Source organism: Sciurus vulgaris (assembly GCF_902686455.1).
Source record: "Sciurus vulgaris genome assembly, chromosome: 4".
NCBI classification, from domain to species: Eukaryota; Metazoa; Chordata; class Mammalia; order Rodentia; family Sciuridae; genus Sciurus; species Sciurus vulgaris.
Window position 1 is genome coordinate 184758323 of NC_136464.1, and position 12559 is coordinate 184770881.

The 12559-nt window shown below is 51.2% G+C and overlaps 1 protein-coding gene across 1 annotated transcript in view; it reads right to left on the reverse strand.

The window, feature by feature from the left end:
• Positions 1 to 12559, reverse strand: part of COL4A1 (collagen type IV alpha 1 chain) — a 135232-nt gene that overhangs the window by 82094 nt on the left and 40579 nt on the right. The window lies entirely within an intron of this gene.

The following is a 12559-nucleotide window of genomic DNA, read 5'->3' on the forward strand; positions in this document are numbered from 1 at the left end:
ACTGTGCCCACGTGCAGTCTATATTTTTAACAGCACACTCAAGTGTTAGCCCATTGCCATGGAGATCTTCTGCGTGAAGCAGTTACATCTGGAGACACTTACTTCATGAGTTAAATCTGAACAAGTGCCTCCAAGACAGTAAGCTGTTCTTAATTTTACATTTTGGAAATGGGGACAATTGACCACAGCCCAAACAAACTCCAGGGATCTGTTTCCTCCTCTGACTCACAATCAGGCAAGCCCAGGACACTCTCTCAGAGCCTCCGACATTCTGGCCACTGCCCATGCACAGCCATGTGCGTCTGGGTTCTGCTGACCACTCAGGGTCGTCCAGAGTCAAGGCCAAAATCCTCAACCTGGGCTGCAGGAGGTTCATCAAAGAGCACAAACGAATGCTGAGGGCCTTTGACAGCCCGGCTCAGCTGCCACCATCTCCTGCCACCTGGTCTCCATGGCATGGTGACTGCCTGTGCCAGCAGGCAGGTTCTCACGGTTCTGAGGATCCATGACCCCCCTTCACCTGAGCCCTGGGGGCAGCCCAGAGCACTGCAGGCTCTATTTCCTCTTAGACTCTGTAGGTCAAAAGCCCACACTAAGAAAGACACTGATGAACCATCGACTGCTAGGTCCCTCCCAATGTCAGTGCTATTAAACATGAAGGCGTGGGCACCTTAGAATCGACCAAGCTGTCGCAGAGCCGGTGGCTGTTGTGTCAATGGTGCAGGTGTCCGCTCATCCCACCTAAGTGACAGCTGCAGGCTGCAATCCAGCAATGCTGCACACTCAACTCTCAGTACCAGTGCACAATGGCTCGGCAGGAAAGTGCTCCCGAAGGGCGCTCAGCATGATGGCACAACATGACCTCTCTGGGTCACCCAAGGAGCTGCCTGGTAGGTAACCAGGTAAATCATGGGTTAATAAGCAGTTAATAACCTGGTTAGTGTGCAAACCAGAAAAGCCCAGAAAGCAAGATGGCCCCAGGTCACTCAGGTTCCAAGCCAGCGTCCTGGCCAGGACTGCGGCACCCCACAGCGTTTCTGCCTGCAGCAGGTTCGGAAATATGTCTCTGCTCCTTCGACTCCACTAAACTTGGTTCCATCCCTACAGGCATAGCAGGAGACATCAACCAGGCTAAGCTCAGTTATCTGCAGAGTCCGTTTAGAAAAGGCCCACCGGTGACCCACATTTAGTTGGCAGAAACTCAGTGACAGCTCAAAGTGACATGAAGTTTCTACTTATAAGTCAAGGGTAGTTTCTTTGCAACACTGAACTTGCAGAGAATCAGAGTACTAAAGCTAAAAACAGCTATGTGGTGATTCTGGGTTTCTCTCCCCTGAAATGTTGATAAAATCTCAGAAGCTTATCTCTATTTGATTTGAAGGAGGTTATGAAAATGAACTTCCTGGGATGATTCCCATGAGCCATCAGTGGATGCCTTAAGGGCAGGGACTCCAGGCCACAGTGGCCATGCTGGGGTCAAGCTGCTCCTCGGCTTCTGCTACAGAGGCATGTGTGGGTGACAAGCAGGAGCTCTGCCTGGATACGCTGCAGGTCACAGAAACGCAGAATCCGAGGGGAAATAAGGACAAGAGTGCTCCCACTCCTCCACCAGCGAGCACTGTACGCCGCCACACATGGACTGCTTTAGATCCCAGGCCAGAGGTAGTTATAGCTTTACCCACACAGGAAATTCTTAACTTCTTTATTCACATAGGGAATTCTTTATTCTTATCTTATTCACATAGGAAAATTTTATTACCAATTCTGGCCCTAGGAGAAGATTCCAAAGAATTGATGATTCTTAGAATATCTAAAGTACAGTCAGCTTTTCAGAGAAAGATGTTTTTAAGGTCATGATTGATTGTATCACAGTTTGGTTGGCCTGGCATCTTATGTCAATGTCTTTAATAAGATCAATTAATTTTCAGAATAACAAACAAAAATCATAAATTCATGTTTCCTTGGCTAAAAAAAAAAAAATCTCTTTCAAAATATCCCTACTCTGATTCTTTACGATTCCTATTTTATAAGAGAGCTTGCTGAGTTCCACCTGACATCGGGGGTGTTCTGGCTGTGATTCAAGGGCACACTACTAAAAAGGGCACGACTGGCGTTCCGAGGGTCCCCTCACAGCAGGCGCAGCGCACGCTTGTGAAAAGCTGAATCAAAAGCCCTAAGTGGCGCGTCTTCGCGGGCTGCTTACGCACTGCTGTGCTTGATGGACAGGCAGCCTCTACTGGCAACTTAAATCACGCTTCATGGGGGACCCCGCTTCTTAAAGGTTTGTCACAGATGTCACGGTTTCCTAGGGAATGACTTCTTACATCTAGGCCTCTTGGCAAAATCAAAAGATAAGTGCAACGTGTGGCCCCAGAGCGCCCACTGGCTCCAGATCAGAGGGCGTCCAGGATCTGCCGCTCCTCCCGCCTGGACATGCCAGGCCATCCGTGAGCCCACGCCGTCTGTTTTAGATGGAACGGGAGGAGCTGGTACATCCTGTGAAGGGCCTGCTCCCTCCAGCACTTCCTTCGCAGCGTCCTCGGGTCAAGCAGATTAGCTCCAGGTCCTGGGCTTTCTTCCCACGAGACACACTTAACCCCAGTGGTCACAGCGGCGGAAGCTGGCCATGAAGGCAGCCCGCTCGGAGGCCAAGGAATGTGGCTGCAAGACCTGGAAGGCCACGCGTGTTGTGGGTCTTGGTCCCTCTCACGGAAGGTGACTGCTGTGGGCAACAGGCACCGGGGGCCCCAGAGGGGCAAGAGGAGAACCTGGACAGCTCGTCATTGACTCCTGAAACCGCAGAGGCTGAGTGAGAACCCGGTCAAACACGGGAGCCCTTCAGCCTCTTCCCAGGAGTCCATGCCACCCAAACCTCACCCCAGGAGTACCAGAGCTGCCTCCAACTGGAAGCCACACTGCAGAACTGCCTGAGGCAGAGGAAGCCTGCTAGTCCCCAGCACGGCCCCTGAGACCTGCACACACACCACCTCAAGAGCAGAGGCCAGCATTAAGCAAAAACAGAAAATTCCATACAAAAAGATTGCAAAAGTGCTACAAAGTGATCCCGAGACCAGTATCTTCTGTATTCTCTGAGCATCTCTGCAAACTTTCCAGGATGAGTTTAAACCACTAAATCTCCCTCTACACTCCCATTAAGAGTTCCAGCAAGTACAACCACCAGGGCCAATGTTATAGAGTATGTTAAGTTCTAAGAATACAGAATGCTTTTACAATACACAGTACTCCTGCCAGAGGAGGAAGCGGAGGGACGGAGGCCAGCCTCCTCCCAGGTGCGGGAATCTGAGGACACAGGAAGCCCTCCTGCATGCCAAGGCGAGCTCCGCATGGCAGCACAGATGCACGGGCTCACTGCTGGTGCTGGGGAGAGCTTCTGCCCTGGGAGCTGTGGGCTGTGGGCTGTGTGGTGGGGTGCTGTCACAGCAGTCCGCTAACCATGGCTGCCCACTGTACAGAGGCCTGCCTGGCATGAGCAGAACAGGCTGCAGGCTCCCCTCTGATGGTTTCCCTGCTTCAGAAGGAAGAGAGGCCTTTGCCATCGCTGCTTTATGACTTATGTGCTTCATATCCCACAAAACAGGGACATGTGGAGATCTGCCAAGTGGAAACAGCTTATCTTTCAAATTCCTTTCCACATTCCCTATGCTGTGCAAAATGTCAAAATAGTTCTGTGGGGCTACTGCTAGTCCCATATTCTTCCTGTCAGAATACTTCCTCCAGGGTCTTCTGAATAATTATCTGCCCAACTAAAGAAATACGTGTAGTAGAAGAACGTGTGTTAGGGCTGCTTGGGCAGAATTAAGTGTGCAGAAACCAAGGATGAGAGGCCAAGGGGCCCTTCACACATGGCTGGTGGGACTGCCGGGCAGAGTCACCCTTTGGAGAACCAGAAACGTTCATAAAAGTTACCCCCAAACAACTATGCACATAATTTAAAAATTAGCAACAAAAGCAAGAGCCAGATACAGGTCAAGTATTGCAGTCCAAATTTCTTACAAGTTTACATCTGCACAGAATCTTTGAATGTCCACAAATACACCTGATGTATTTAAGGGTGAATGAATTCTTCCTTGCTTTCAAGTTCACAATCAATACAATTTCATCTGCACTTGCTTCATTATTATTATCATAATTTTGTCTTGATCAGTTAAGATCCACGTGATTCCAAAGATGTGAATATAATTCTTTATCAATAATTTAACCAAAAGGAAAATTTAGTTAAATAATATTTCTGTTCTATTCAATAATGGAAGACAGACACAGAACAATCCTTGCTACTTTTGAGACTTAGACAATATTTCTGCTCTAATGTGAAAACAACTACAAGTGTTGATATGTTCTTGGCAAAAAGAATTAGCATGAAAAATCTGAGAAACAAACTGAATTGCAGTGTGTGGCATCTCCCCCTCTTCTGTAGCATGACTAAGCTCTCCACGGGGAGACCACGCAGCTTCCGGCTCCTCGTTAGAGACTGGGCTGGCGATGTGGGCACCCTGAGGAAACGAGGGTGTTTGCTGGCTTCTCGTGTGACCAATATGCGATTCCAGCCTGTTCTCCTTCCTCCCCTCGTACAATCTGTTGACTCATCTGTGCTGCTTTTCTTCCCTTTCTCCCACTAAACGGGGGTGGACATTAAATGTTCCTGCTTGGAGAAGGAGATGGCCCGAGGGAATAATAACGAAGCCCAGTGCTTCGGTTCCAGGTCACTGGCTCTGTCCAGCTGCAAGCAGATGTGGCTATAATTAGTTGTCCTGTGACAGTGGTCCTTGGATGGCCAAGTGTGCAATGAGTTGGTGAGCTCCGTGGGTGTCCACTGGGACCCACGGGTGGAAATACATGACCTGGGATGAGACTTCCCATGACTGTGAGTCACTGACCTGGAACACAAGCCAGCAGAGTGGGCTTAGGAAGCCTCCAGCATCAGGGCTCCAGGAGCAAGGGACGGCCCTGGGCCAAGGTGGACCTGAGAGACTCTAGAGGCTCCAACTCCCTGCTTCCAGGGCTCAGATGTCCCTGCAGCACCTTCCTCCTTGGTAGCTGCCCTCCCCAGGTTCCCGAGGTTCCTGTCTCAGCTCACGGAGACAGAATCACTCTCTTTCTTCTCCACCCCACTCCACACCCTCTCCTTCCTTCAAAGAGAAAATACGAAGCCAGGCATCAAAGACACTGGTTATCTCCTCTAAGTCCGGGGAAATCTGCAACTCCTCTGTTGTGCTGAAGTCATGGACTCTTCTGGCTGTTTTGCTGTCTATCTCCTCTCTCTATGGCTCTGAAACACAGACACACCTCAACTCCCTCCTCACCTGCTCTGGCTCCTTCCTCACATTCAGCTGGCTGTCCAGACATCTGCCTCCACTCTGACCTCTGATACCATGTCAAGCCCCTCTGGACAGCCTTCCCCAGCCTGGGCCCATAAGAGGCAAGTTGGCAGGGCTGGAGGCAGTCACCAGGGCCCTATCCAATCTCCTGCTCAACAGATGTTAGGATGGCCTCCCAGTCATCCTACTGTAGGGCAGGTGAGCCCCAGACGCTAGGAACAGAGGGTGTTATAGCCAGCCAGGTAAGGAAGGGAGAAGCCACAGCTCAAGGACAGCTGTGAGGTGGGCTCTCCAGAGGAGGCCCCCCGCCCAGCCAGCAGGCCCTGGACAGGTAGTGGGAGGTCTGTGGGACTTCTCCCCAAAGGAAAGCAGGATGAGGAAGCATCAGGGAAGGAGCTGGGGTCTGCCCAGATGCTGGAGTGGCCAGGACTTTAGTGACCAAGCCCTGAGGCCACAGGGAGCTCAGCCCCTGGAGGTCCTGGATGTGAGGCGGAGCGGGTAGCACAAGGCTTTGCCTACAGCGATGAGGCTGACGCACGGAAGCCTGTCTGCTCTTCTGAGCTCTGTTTATCCAACACCGTTGAGACTCAGAAGTGAATCCAAAAGTGCTACCTGAGAAGCAGGAGCACATTTTCAGGAAGACTTAGAGACGTTCAGCCACTTTCCTATTGCCTAACCACAAATAAGCCTCTGCGCAGCCTGTTGCATCGCCCGTCGCCAGCATGTATTTAATTTAAATGCTTGTCTTCAGAGCACAGGTACAGAGCAGCGTGAGACTTCTCGCGCCCAGCAGCGTCACTCAATCCGCCAGGAGCACCTGCAGCGCCGTTCAGAAGTGCAACGTGGAGTTACAGTGGGACGTGTTTTAAAGGGTTGGAGAAGAAATAAGAGAAGGGAAGGAAGGAGGGACAAGGGGGAAGCAGGGCAGGAGAGATGGAAATGTGCAGAAGCCAAGGCCCAGGCCAGCTGCCAGGCCACCTGCCTCAACCCCAGTGTGCCCCCGCTGCCGCGCCAAGCTCCTTGGCCTCGTCTGATGGGAACCATGACTTCTAAGGTTCCCTTTAAGCACCGTTGCGTCCATGTACTCTCCATGCTGCTGTGAAGGATCCAGCCTTCTGCCAGCAGCGGTTTAAAAGAGGGGAGACTGGTGCAGCCCTCAATTCCCCCAAGCGGCCCCCTCTGACCCCACCCACCATCTTTTCTAACTCGCACCTTCAGACAGACTCCTGATTGGGTCTAAAGTGAGGCCTAAGAGCACGTGCCTTTCCCTCTCCACCCAGCACACGCGCTGCAATTCTCGCAGTAAGGGAGGAATCCCAAACCGCAGCTCCGTCCAGAGCCACACCAGGGGCAACGGGGTGGCTGTCCAGAGCTCCAGGCAGAGCCGGGCTTTCCACAGGGCGGCCTTGTCCAACCCTCGGGGCTAGGCAGGCTCTGGGGAAGTGGCGATGAGCCGCGCCCGAGCAGGGAGACGGGTGTGCTGAGCATGGAGAAGCAGAGGCGAGCTTGTATTTATCCTCTGCGTTCCACTGGCTGGGCCCCGAAGGTCTCTAACGCTGGAAAAGGAAATGTGGAAAGCCTACGTGACCACCGAGGTATCTCAAGAACGACGGGCCTCCACCCGGGCTGCAGAGCCGCGGCAGGGTCCCCAGCACCTCTCTCACACCATCAACGGAAAATCTGAGCTGACGCCTCGGCCGTCTTCTCCGCTGCAGCTGGGGGGAGGTGCGGGGAGAAAAGCCCAGACTGACCGCCTTACTTGATGACAGGATAGGCTTCATATTCTCAGTGGCTTTTGTTTACTTGTCAAACTGTACAGCTCACATTCACCTTAACCTGTTAAACCTCATTTAACTCATGATAATGCAAGAAGGATGTCAATCCTTGTGCAAGAAGTAACAGAGATCTCGCAGACAATCCCCCAAGGTCACTTCAGGCAATCTGTCCACCGCCTCCCCAAGAAGGCTCCCCCTAGGGCCAGACGGGGGTGGACTTCCTTGGGACCCCAGCACTGTTCTGGGCACACGGTGGCGGTGGGTAAGTGTGGGTCTGTCCCATGGGAGACTTCAGTTTAGAGGGAGAGGTACACGTGAGCCACGTGTGGCAGGATCTCCAGACTGGTGCTCTAGACTGGGATGGCACGCCCAGAGAAAGAGCTGACAGGGAAGGGGGGTCACCGCCGACAGCAACACCCCCGGCCCAGCGCGGCCCAAGCTACGCGTTACAGAAGCAGCTATGCCCCAGAGCCCTGAACTCCAGGGGGACGTCAGAGCCCGGGATGGCAGACAAGGACGTCCCAGGAGGAGGAAGCAGTGCAAACCAAATATGGAGATGAGCAAGCCCAGAGCCCATCTGAGGACGCTGAGAAGCCCCAGCTGCCCCAGGACAGACCCATGAACGTGGCAAGGCAGACGTGGCCCCAGCAAGGGCTGCAGCCACTCTGTCACAAGGGCCCAGCTCCAGGCGGGGTGGCCATTCACCACAGCAAGAGGTTCCTGTGGGCTGGAACCTCACATACGCACTGTGTCCCTCAAGAGGTGTCACTGGTTCACTGACTGCAAATTCCAGGTCCCAGAAGGACCGTCGCATATCCTGTTAGGATAGCTGTCATAACATAACTGTTCACCTTTCTTGTCCGACAAGGGACATGTTTTAAAAAAATCTGCATGTTTAGACTAATCCCAGACAGCCAGAATGAAGCTGAAATGCGATGTTCATAACTGCACTCAGGGTCAAATACCAGGCTCACTCATAAAGCCACTTTTCAGAAGGAAATAGATTTATACTCTCTGTACTCAACAGACTTTGAAGTGTTGTGGTGCACTTCCCAAACCCAGAGGCGCTGCCTTGGGAATATGACCCCCTAAGGGTAACTGTCTGATGTGTATCTTTAAAACCATGTTTGAAAACTCAAACAAAATGTAAACAGAAATTGCATGTAATGCACTCTGTAGTACTGAACACCTGCAGAACCAAGGCAGCAAGCTACTCCGCACTTGACAAATGGCTGGAGACCCACCTGGAAGATCTCTGTGACAAGCTTCCCAGGCTCATGCCAATTGGGGCAGAGCAGAAGCAAAGTTTCCTAAGTACATGGATATAATGGCTGGTAGGCCAAAAATGCTACTCTCTAAACCATAAATGGCACTTTCAAAAGATCTACCTCAAAACACAACTGTAACATTATGGTTAAAGAAAAAATGTGGAAAACCACAGAGGAAAGCCAGGCAGTCGCTGGTCAGACCGTGGCCTCTCAGGGACACCCTGGTGTTGACACTGTGGCCAATGCCACCGAGAGGGATGTGTGGGGATTCCTGTGAGGTTCTGCGGTCAACTGCCTCATCTCCAGACCAGGCATCGCCGCCCCTCAGACGGAGACGGTCAACACACAGCCCCGGGCACCCACAGGCACACAGGTGAGCACAGGGCCCTGGAGCTCCAAGTGCAGAAAACCTCCTCGGCTTTTCCAAGGAAAGTAAAAAACAATATTTAGCAGGGTGGAGCCATTCAGCTAATTGTGACAATAAATGTGAAGTATAAGAACTTTTCAGTCACGTTGACTGCCATCTGAGTTCAGCAGAGCTTACTCAGAGACCAGAGCTCACTCCTGCTCCCCAGCCTTCTCTGTGAATGACAGGCAGACAGCCCTGGTATTTCTGCTCTCTCCCGTACGTCCCTTGCAGCCTGATTTCCCAGTATCTGCTGGGCCCACAATAGAGTGCAGTGTTAGGAGTTTTGGGGGTAGGAAAATAGGGTTTCTAGTGGCAAAGCACTTATAATAAGAATTTCACATCCAGAAAATTCTACATACATTTTGCTACACTTAACATTAAGTTTAAAGTAAACAGATATAAATCATATTGAGTCAAATGAACTGGACAACTCTCAAGAAAATAAAATTGAGACACTTCAAGTTTTAAGAAAATTCTAGTCTGTTTACCCCAACTATGTACATGCCTTCCTTTTATTAAAAACATAGTCTGAACTGACTAGTTGATGCTAATGATGAATTAATATGTAAGGCAATGAATAATACTAGCTTTCCTGTCATTATTTTGACTTCAGTTTTAGGTTAATAAGAGTATAGGTAATCTCATCACACACAAAAAAACTGACCCCTATGGTTCCCAATCTACATATATTTTTAGTCCTTTAATCATGAAATAGCTTTGAGAATAACGAAGAATATGTTCAGCATAGTTTCAGTGTTAAATGCATTGTATGTCATTAAAAATGGAGGAAGTGTTCGGTCTTCGCAGGACCCCTTTCACCCTAGGACCTCATTGAGAGGCAACACCCGGTAACCCACAGCACCCTTTGAAGACGCCTGAGCTTGGATGAATCAGTGGAGAATGGTTCACATTCCTTCCCTCCCACTGGCCCCTGGAGCAGGGCCTGGGCAGCCCTCCTGGACCACCTCCATGTGCCACTTCACTGACCTTGGAAGTCACCTCGGTGGCTTTTCCCGCCTGGTTAATTTGCATACTTTGCCTATTTAAGGCAATCCTCACCAGAACTTGCTTTTCTCTCAACAAGCCCTCATTTCCTCTCTTCCATCAGCCCGCCTTCACTGTTTAATAATTTTTTTCAGTGTATTGACCCTAGTTAAGTAGCTCCAACAGTAACCACTGCATCACTTATTTTCTCCTGACAGGACATATTTATTCTGAAGTTTGCGCAAATCTAAAACAAATGGTTCCAAAGTGTTTCTTTGACAAGGATTACTGTTTCCCGAAGGCCTCTCGAGGCGGAGTAAACCCGATGGGAAATCTTTTCTCAGCTCCAGGGGCTGAGGGAGTTAGTGGACTAGACAGGAAACAGGCCTAACACAAACCCGCCCCCAACACAGAGTGACAGGGGCTCAGAGCAGGGCTCTGTGCTCGGCTCACTGGCTGGTCACCTGGGGGCACGGTTGGTAAATTCGGGGTCATTAAGAAAAGTGAAACTAAAAGCCTTTTGCTAAGAATGTGTTTAGAACATGATAACTTATCATTTCTAATCAAAACAAGCCAGGCATCCTAATTTAATTCTATTAATTTATTGGCCACAAAAACAAGACCAAGAAACAAACAAGATCTAAGTGCCCACGGACCTCTTGGGCCCTGCGTCTGTGCTGTGTAGGTGCTGAGCCGGAGTGGCCTCTGTCTCCTGTCCTGTGCTGCCCAGCTGAGGCCACCCAGCAGCTCCGGTATGAGACATACGGCAAGGGCCACCACCCGGACCCTCCTGCAGCTGTGCCCACGTGCACCTGACCACACACCCTGCCACCAGCCCCCACCAGAGCCATTCCCAGCTCCTGCTCCTCCAGCCCACTGGCACCACCAGGAACCTGTCCACCAACAGTCTGACTACACCCCAAGTTTTGTCCTAGGCAGATGGTGGACATGGCTGAGCAACAATGTGGATGTGAATTCCGCACAGAGAAATGATTAAAATGGTAAATTTCATGTAATGCATATTTTACCACAATAAAAAATGTGGAAATTTTCTTTGACCAATTCCACACTGAAAAACACAGTGTGGGAACTTAAGGCCTCAGGCTCCTCCAGCAGTGCTTTCAGCTAAAGATCTTAAATGAGAGATGGGCCCCCACAGGAGCTCTAGTTGGGTAAACACCCTCACGCCCATCCCACCATCCCACAGAATGGACTGCCCGGCCAGGACTTGGCAGCAAATTCATGGCTATTGAGCAATTTTGGGTTCTCTGGGGGAAAAAAAAACAGAAAACAACCTTGGTGCAGGCTCACCCCCCGGCTCCAGGGCCTGCTCATCTTATTCCCTGCGACCTTCTGAGTGCTACCATCCACTCTTGGGAAAGAAAACCCCGTACTTCCTCCTTGGACCCCCCTCACCTGCAACCCAGTGAACTCTCAAGGGCCTCAGAATTCATTTAGGCCTCATACCTGAGTCAGGAAGACACAGGATGCAGAGGCTGCTCCTTTTAAATCCCTCTCAGAAAGCACCGATTCTAAGGTCCCCCGCAGAGCCCACCCGCAGGGATCACTTGAGCAACACACACAGAAACCAGGCTTCACATGGGAGCAGAGGGATCTGAGCATTTGTATGTGAATGAACGTCCCCCTGTAGGGACAGTGTGGGGGCAGCTGGCACAGATTATCTGGCTCTGGATCAGGCACTGTCCCTAACGAATCTCCAGTCTTGTTCCTACTTCCGTCCCAGCCCCTAGGCCAGTGCCTGTCATGAGGCTCGCCCTCAGTGCTGTCTAATCAAGACCACTGGGCCTTCTCTAGAGGCCAAGGCCCCGTGAGGACAAATGCCAGGCAGTTTCCAGAGGAAAAATGACCAATCTCGAGACCACCCCTCAGTCATTTAAGAGCAGATAGGCCCATGTTCTAGCTGTGCAAAGGCAAGAAGCCAGGAAACGATCCTGTTTAAAGGAATTCCGAAAAAAAAAGAAAAAAAAAAAAAAACCACATACATACACAGAGGCCCAGGCTTCTCCCTGCACGTTAGAGGTGGGAGCGAGTTTCCTGAGGCCACCCTCTAAGAAGAGGGCACAGAGCCAAGGCTGCTGAGACCTCACTGCACCTGAGGAGCTCTGGAAGTGGAGTCTCACCTACCTGTGGCTGAGTCCAGACAGGCTACGTGACTGCTGCTCTTACAGTTGAGGGCAGGGGTCGGAGAGGCCTTGCACTGGCCGGGGAGTAACACCTGGGCAGAGTCCCAGAGACCGTCCTCTCTCTCCACAGCACATTCCTCCGCCAGAGTCACCCTCAGTCCTTAACACTCCAGTGGACAATGCAGACAAGGCAGGGGTTGCTTCAAAGTACACCCACCCTCTGGGGGGACTAGTAACCAGAAGAGCCACTTGGCCATTGGATTTATATCAGGAGCAGCTCAGATATCAAAGGCAATTCTCACAAGCTCCTCAGCGTGCACCTTAGTCTTCTTAGGGACCTTCTTCCTTACTCTGAGTTCTCATCTGTATTCAGACAAAATTACACAAAGGTGAACAGGCCTGCAGGTGTGCTTCGTGTCAATCCCGCCACTGAACAGCAAGAGGAAGCACAGCAAAGGCACTGGGCCCACGGGCCGCGCAGCACACATGAGGCGGAGAGTGCAGACAACACAGGGGGCCGCACGCGGCCTGCCACGCTCACCACACCACCCGTAATTTCCAGGTCAAGGTCTATGTTTCCCCTTCTGCTGATCTGCTGCCCTTCCTGGTTTCCCCCTGGCGATGCCCTTCCTGCTGAGTTACA